Raw genomic sequence first — 8738 nt, forward strand, 5'->3', positions numbered from 1 at the left:
AAAGATAGTTTCAGACAGGGTCTGTCACTTTGGCAAATCTGTAGACAAAAGACACAAAAATAGACAGGTGGATATATGATAAATGAGAGAGAGATAGAAGGTAGAAGATAGAGAAAAAAAAGAACATACTGATTCAAAGAAAGGGAAGAGGAACAAAGAAATAGGATCTTTCAAATAGAAACAGACAGGAAGAAGGTACATTTAAATCTAGCTGAAATGATGATCACAATTAATATAAATAGTCTAAGTCTACCAAAATAAAAGGAACAGATTACCAGATTAGACATAAACAACCACCAAGCTCCATTTACATATCTAGAACATTTTAAATAGCAAGGTGCAAATACAAGCGCTCAGGTGAGCCTCCCTGGCTGTTGCTGCCCCTCATGAATTATTAAACATTGAGGTTGCGGTGGGAGACCAATGGAAACTTCCGGTTCAGAATCCTCCCAGGACACATCTCTCCCTTGGCTGATTTAACTAGCCTTTCTCTATAATAAACTGGAACTGTGAGTGTAGTAGCGTTCAGTGAGCTCTGTGTGGTTCAGCAGCAATCAAATCTGAAGATGTTTTGGGAGACCCCTTGAATTTGCAGCTGCTGCTGAAAGTCTTGGGAAATGTGGCCCTAGGGAGGGTTGTGCTGTTAAAGCTTTCAGGTTGCTGATTCCAGGTAACAACACACAGAAAAGTACAGCAAATATTTGACAAAAATTTAGCAAGTGGTATTAAGCATATTTGCTCAACTGATTTTTAATGGCATCACCAAGGTAATTCAACTTGGAGGAAAAGTGTTTTCAAACATATGGTACTGGAATGATGAGAAACCATACACATAAATAAATGAAGAAAAAAACATCAACCATTACCTCTCAGAAGTGAACTCTAATTGTACCGTATAACCAGACATTAAAGCTACCAGTACAAGAAGTCTAGGGAAAAAAAACACGGAAGAAAATGTTTATGATTTCTTAGAATGAGGCAGAAAAACATCAGCCATGAAAACCGATACATTGACCTTTGCCAAAACTGAAGTCATCTGTTCCTGTAAAGACAACATCGAGAAAAGAAAAGAAACTACAGAATGGGAGGAAATATCTACAATCCATAAGTCCAATGTAGAGCTCGTATACAGAATATTTAATTACGATTCAGTAAGAAGAAGATAACCCTAACTTTCAAATAAAGGTTAAAAAATTGAACTGACACCCAGGCAAACACATGGATAATAAATGAGCACGTCTTAAAAATGCCAGTCTGCCCCCTGCCAGTGGCCAGACCCATGTGTCTGGGATCCCCCAGGCCCCATCCTGCCCCTGGCACTGAGCCTGCTCCCTGCCAATGGTCTATTCTTCTACCATGTCGTGGCTGTCGTCACATTACACAGGTTTTCAAGTCTGACTGGGGTCTTTCCTCTGTGCAAGAAATCTCCCTGCTCTTGGCTCCTTACTATTCTGGTTTAAATGTGAAGTTTACTGTGTATATTCAACAATATATAAACACTGTGTCTGGTGTAAAGAGGAGTCACAGACCATGATGAATCCATTTCCCAGGTCAAGAGACACAACACAACAGCTTGATTTCATCTTGAACTGGGGCTCCTTGACTTTACCTCCCCAGTAAAAAACAGGCCAGGGTTGTCCATCCTTTATAATTGTCCTATCCATGTGCACAGCATGTTATCTCATTTTTTTCTGCTTCACATTTGTATAATGAAATCAAATCGTACATACTTTTTCTGTGCAGTGTGATGTTTTAAGATTTGCGAAGTTTGCTGTAAATAATATAGATGGTTTGTTTCTACTGCTGTATAATATTCCACTGTGCGACCACAATATGCTGTTTCCATACCGCCTTCCACTTATAAGAAGTTCTCAGACTGATTCCCAAGGTATATGTACCATTTTGTGTTTCCCCAGTGTTAGGCGTGAAAGCGGCAAATAATATCCTTGCCTAGCCCTGGTGGTGAGGGGATCAACCTCAGCTGGCAGGCCCACCCGGAATCCTAAAGGGAGCTGCTCTAGGAGTTTATGCAGCATAGAAATAGTTACAACCCACCAGACACAACTCTTCTTTTTTTTTTTTTTTTTTCATGGAAAAAGAAGTCTCATCAATCAAGTACAGAGAGTCACCGTGTTCATATTTGAAGGGAGCAGAGTGGTGGATTCTCTCTTGGGAAAAAGAAGCAGAAAAAGAATGAAGGGAAGACAGAGCTTCCCGGGAGCCAGGTGCTTGCTACTTCATTCAACCAATGGTCGGGTCCTCCGCCATGTTCTTGTCAACTTGCTGGCGTGATGGGTAATGAAGACACGTAATAGAGGTTTTAAAGGTCGCTGGGAGAAGAAAACACTGAGGTGTATCCATTTCTGTTGGTAATTTGAAGTTTGTGGATGTGTGTTTTCAACCGCTGTGATCCTTGTTCCATGACATCCTTTTACTATGCACAAGATGTAACGGAACAAACGTTGCGTGATGAGTATACACCTAGGGCAAGCATTAAGAATTCACACGGGGAGGGCCTCCCTAGAGGCGCAGGGGTGTGTCTCACACCATGAAGCTGTCCCAGCCATTGCAGCCCGAGTATGACCCCTGCCTAGGGAGTGACCCCCAAGGGTGCAGCAGACCCCTACCTGTCTTCTCGATGCCCCCTCGTCAATGGGTCTCAGGGAATCCTTCTGTTCTGTTCCCCACTTTGTCTTTGGGGAGTTCCTCCACCCCACACCTCTGACCTGCACCCCAGCTCTTGTATGCACAAATAAATAAGGCTTCAAAAACAATAATCCCCTGTCTGGCTCCCACATACAGCTCACCTCTAGAGCCCCAGTTACATCTGCCCCACTGAGGGGCCCCCATCCCTATGGAGCAACCCTCCCCTGCCCTTCTGATCACCCCCATTGGTCTCTCAACCCAGAAGTTCATGTTTGATGTCTTCCGTTGATCTGCTTCTCTGTATCTCTGTGTGCCCCAGCGGAGAAAAGCCCTGTTTGCCTTTCCTGGCTCCTGGCTGCTTGCGCTCCGCAAGGCCCCTTCCTGGCCCACCGGGTTCCTACACAAGCAGAGCTATCCGGAGTTGGCGTTTTCACAGCACGATCCTCTGAGCCGCCTCCTCTTCTGCGTCTCCGGGCCAGATCAGACCAGATCCGACATATCACAGACCCAGCATTGGGACAGAGCCGGACCCCACCCGCAGCGGCGAACACTCACAAAAACTGCAGGAATGCATGTAGAGACAGGATCTCCCAAAGCTATTGCTCTAGGAAGTGCGCATTTCTGCCCCAAGGCAGGGATAACCGCAAGCAGGCTCTGCTGGGATGGGATGAAGCGCGCCCCAACCTATTGCCCCCCCCCATCCCCGTTTTCCTGCTTCTCTGCCTGTGTCCGATCGTCCTGCATCCAGGATTCCAGCGGGGAATTAGCTAGAATCTCCCAGGATAACGGACAAAGACGTGTGTCCCCTTCAGCCTCCCACGACGCCCACGGCTTGGGGTGGAAAATCACCCCTTTCATCTGTCGACTCACATGAGAAATGAAGTCCCGGCTCTGCCGCCCGAGTATTTATCCCACGCCCGGCGCTGACAGCTTCCCCTCGGCGGCCAGAACTCGGCTCATGCATTACCATGCAGATGTCTGCGGTGACTCTGCGCCACATTTATATTGCCAGGTAATCAATAAATTATTATTTCAATATTTATTGGGATCTCAGACGAAGGAAGAAGACAGATGGGACATTCATCTCCCGTGACGGATGGGGCCTGAGCGGGAGGCGGCGCTGACGGAGGAGGTCAGTATGCAGACGATATTACTGAATATTTCACCCCGGTTGTAAATAGAGACTGTTTCTCTTAGGGACTGTCACACTGAGTGCAGTATAAAAGGCCATAAATTTCAACAGATTAATTAACTCTTTGGTTACTGGGGCTGTGTGTCATCTACCCTGGCACCTAATAAAAATTCCTTTAATGCCAAGACATAAAGAAGGGCCTCTTTGGAAATGAGTTATTAACAGCATTTCGTGAATAGATGGAGAAATTGTAGCCGAGTCATTTAAGTGTCATAAAGAGCAGCCGAGGCGGCTGGAGGCCTCTGAGGAACGCCAGGCAATACCATAACAATCAAATCTGAGATGGAAGAGGGATTGAACTGTCCAGTCAGAATTTTTATATTGTCAAAGAGCAGCGAGGAAATAATGTGATCAAGAAGTGAATTAACCTTGTGTGTGAAGGAAAAGGGATGATCTGATGGGAGCGGCAGTAAAGTAAAAACCACTCCATTGCAGGCAGGGCCACGAGGGCCCTCATGTGTCAGCCGTCAGAGCCGGCTGCTAAGTCCTGTAAACCCATTACCTGCATTAGCCGGGAACTGGAATACATTTATTCGTGCTTTCCGAGACCCCGGTGTTGTATCGCCGCCGAGCATTAATTCCTATAAATGTTCAGCCTGGCAACCTTAGTGGGTCTGGGAGGGGAACGACATTCACTAGGGCCAGCTGATGAGGGGCCACTGGGTCCCTGCCTCTACTCCGCACCCCCAAGGCTGGCCCCCAGCTGCCTTTGGGTGCTTTCTGATGACTGTCCAGCTACCACCCGCCTGGTATTTTAATACTTCAAGGCAAAGTTTCCATCAGGCAGGGAACGATAAATAAGCACCCAAGACTAGCGAGTTGCTTTTCACTGAAGTTTGAGTAGCTTTCTTGTTTTCTTTTGTTTTTAGGAGCTAAACTGAGTTTTATTACCACATGGATGGTATTCATGTTGTAGTTGTAGTATTTGTTGTGTGGCCTCTGTGTGATTTAGGGGTACAGGCTCAAGCCTACTGATGTGTGTCCCCATACCACACCCACCCTCAAGACCCCAAGAGTCCTCATTGCAGCCTTGGAAACCCCTCCCTCTCCCTCTTTGTTTCCCCCCTCTGGTGGTATCAATTCTGCAATTTGATTTGTAGGGTTCATTTTTGTTTTTATTGTGTCAGTTCCTTTATTTCTCTCTTTCCCACATGGGAGTGAAGTTCTCCTTTACTTGTCTTTCTCCTTCTGACTGTTCACTCAGCATCCCCTTCTCCATGCTGTCACAAATGGCAAGGCTTCTTTTTCGTGGCAGAGTAGTATTCCAGTGTATATACAGACCACATTTTCCTACTCCATTGCTCCATCCTTGGGAACATAGGTTGTTTCCACAGCTTGGCTGTTGTAAATAGTGAACACAGGGATGCAGACACCCCCTTACCATTGATGATTTCTTTTTTCAGGTACATTCCTAGAAGTGAGACTGGTGGGTCGTACAGTAGAGCCATTATTATCTTTAGGGAACACCCACACTGTTTCCCACAGGGTCCAGGCCATCGACATATTCCCTTGCATCTTTATCTCCTCTTTCCACTCCAAGTGCAAATCTCCACTTGTCCCTGCCCTCTCAGCATGACGTCATTGTACATCCAGGCTGAACACAAACAAGCAAAATCTTGGCTTCCATCAGGGACCTTCTATAGAAATGGGGCATCACCTGGTTCCCCTTCCTCTCCCACACCCAGCCCACCCTGCTGATTCTGTTTCCAACACCCCTGCTCTCTCAACCTCCGGCCCCATGTGGATTTAAGGGCAAACGTTTCTGGCCACTGAGAACAGGGAAGAGAGCTCCTTAGCCGTGAAGAGACATAATGGAGTAAATGCCCCTGCCCTTCAGAGCTTGAGAAAGAGCAATTCTGTGGCTGTAAGGAGGCAGGGCAGGGTTCCGGCAGCCTAGCTGGGGGTGGCGCCGGCCTGGCTGTCCCTGGAGCTACCTGACAGTTCTGGGACAGCTCCTAACGTGATACAAGGAGCCCTCCTCAGCAGAGGGTGGAAAAGGGCAGAATCTAGTATTTATCGGTGAATGTAATGTCTTGTAGACTCATGGTGGGTCTCAATGAAGTGGCCTGAAACCTGTGGCATAACAGGGCAGTGGCAGAAAATGCTGATTAGAAAAGATGCTTTTGGTTGAGTCTGATGTCACTGGAAGGCATGACAGCTGCAATGACACATCATTCTCTATCTGTTGTCTGCTTAACAAGTCACTTTGACACCTAGTAGCTCCAAACAGAGGTGGTATCACACAGTCCTGAGACTGGGGACACAGCAGGGCTCTGGTTTGGGGTTTCCTACGAGGTTGTAGATATGATGTTGACCAGGTCTGCATTCAACTGACAGTGGACCTGCTTCAAATTAATCCTGCACCAGGGCTTCAAAGCCACAACTCAGGAATTATCTGTACATCTACAAAAAGGATAGATGGATAGTGGATGGTGGAGGGATGGGAGGATAGTGGATGGATGGGTGGATGGATGAATGGGTGGATAGTGGGTGGATGGGTGGATGAATGGATGAGTGGGTGGATGGATGATGAATGGATGGATGGATAGGTGGAAGATGGATGGATGGGTGGATAGGTGGATGGATTGGTGGATGGATGGATGGATGGTGGATGAATGGTGGATGGATGGGTGGATGGATGGATGGATGGAGTGGGGGATGGATGGTGGATGGATGGTGGGTGGATGGACTGTGGATTGGTGGGTGAGTGGAGGATGGATGGAGGGAAGAATAGATGATGGAGGGGTATAAATAGATGTGTACATGTACATTGAATAATAAAAGCTTGTGATAACTTAGTGTGAATTGTATGCAGTAGAAAGTTATACAAACTCCAACCCCAAATTTAAGAGCTATGAAATTTTTTTAAAAAAATTAGAGAAGAGGGGAGGGAAATGCACTGGACTATGGTAATGGCACATGGGTGATATGGTGATGGGAAACCCAAGGACATTGCAACTGAGATGGAAAAATGCACAAAAATATGCAAAAATAAACTAATATAATTTTAAAAATTAGAGAAGAGACCCTCCTTGGTGGCATAGCAGGTTAAAACACAGCACTAAGAAGCTAAAGCCACTTCAGCATGAGTTCAATCCCCACCTGCCCTGGAGTTGATCGCGCCGCAGACCTCTCCTGACCCGCCCGCTGCTCCCCTCAGCAGTGTACTTCGTTGATCTGCCTGTTCTGCTCCCCACTCTGTCTCTGGTGAAGCCTCTCGCCGCCCCTGAGCCTCTGGCCTGTACCCCAGTTTTGTATGCACAAACAAATAAAAACTAAAAAAAAAAATTAGAGAAGAGCCACCCTTTAGTCCAGAGACTAAAGAGACAGCATTATCAAGCTATCTGCAGTTACTGCAGCAAAAGTCCAACCCCCAGCCAGGGAGTGACCCCCAGAGTGCAGCAAACCCCTCCTGCCTCCCCATTACCCCCTTAGCAGAGGGTTTCAGTGATCTGCCTGTTCTGCTCCCCACTCTGTCTCTGGGGAGCCTTGTCACCACTTCTGGGATGCACCCCAGTTCTAGTATGCATAAATAAATAAATCTTAAAAAAAATTTTAAAACCTGGGGAAGTCTACGATCTGGAAATAGAATGAGGGCCCAGGAGAAACACTACTAGTGGTGACCCTGAGATGGGTACACTCAGCAGATAGAACTGGAGTGGAATGGCCAGCAGGTCACTGTGACAGGATGAGAGGGAACCTCTCAGGACATGTCAGATAGCATGTGTTCAGGGGCAGGTGTGGGTGGGGTGCATAGATATGGGTGGCCAGATGTACAGGGGGCAAGTGAGTATGGGGACAGGTGTGTATGGGTCCAGGTGTGTATGGGGCCAGGTGTGTAGGGGGGACAGTGTGTAGGTGGACAGGTGTGTATGAGGGCAGCTGTGTACAGGAACCTTATTTTGGGGGACAGGTGTGCATGAAGGCAGATGTATGGGGGGACAGGTGTGAGGGACAGGTGTGTAGGGGACAGGTGAGAATGGGAACAGGTGTGTATGGGAGCAGGTGTGTAGGGGGACAGGTGTATCTGGAGCAGGTGTATAGGGGGTAAGGTGGGGAAGACTGTGGGAGGCAGGTGTATCTAGGGAAGGTATGTCTGGTCGGGCTTCCCGACAGGACACTCCCTCCTGCAACAGCTTCCTTCAGCACAGAAATGGTGTTTTCTGTCCCTTTTAACCAAGGGAAAATCCCTTTAATCCCTCACAGGCCCCAATCTATGGTGAGTACTCTGGGGCATGGAGTCCCCTGCACCCACACTGCTGACAAAAGTGACGCCACTGCTGCCCTGGCCCACCTGACCAAGGTTGGGGTCAGCCCAGACAGGACAGACGACCAGTGGAGAGTGATGACGTGTGGGCACCGGTGAGCAGACACCAGAGCAGACCTGCGTAGCAGGGCCTCCAGGCAAGCCCACATGAACCACAGAGCCTCTGCTCCGGCTCCCAACAGGGACACGGGCAGGGGCATGGGATGCACACGGTGGTCCTGACACCCACCCTGAGCCCCGAGCCCCCCCAGTCACAGGGAGACCCCCAGCCTCCCGCTCTGAGAAGCAGCACCCCGGACCTTTGGACAGACAGCTGCCCGGGCCCTCCAGACGGAGCCTCCGGATGGGGTCTCTAGATGGCCTCTTCAGACTGACCCATCCCGACTGGCCCTCCAGACCAGCCCCTCCAGGCGGACCCTCAGACCAGACTCACTTTGGTTTGAATCTTGACTAGGACCTCGCTGCTCTGTGGAAGTGAATGCAAAGCCCAAACACCTTGGGGGAGGCATTGACCTGGGACCCCCCTGCACGGCTTGCTGATCCACCTCTACCTGAGGCCACCCAGGAGGACCTGCTTGTGTCTCTCCCCCAGCCAATGACTGCATTTGGGGCATTGCCAACCCCCAGGTGGGA

Source organism: Condylura cristata, unplaced genomic scaffold, assembly GCF_000260355.1.
Source record: "Condylura cristata isolate star-nosed mole 26May11 unplaced genomic scaffold, ConCri1.0 scaffold00072, whole genome shotgun sequence".
NCBI lineage: Eukaryota > Metazoa > Chordata > Mammalia > Eulipotyphla > Talpidae > Condylura > Condylura cristata.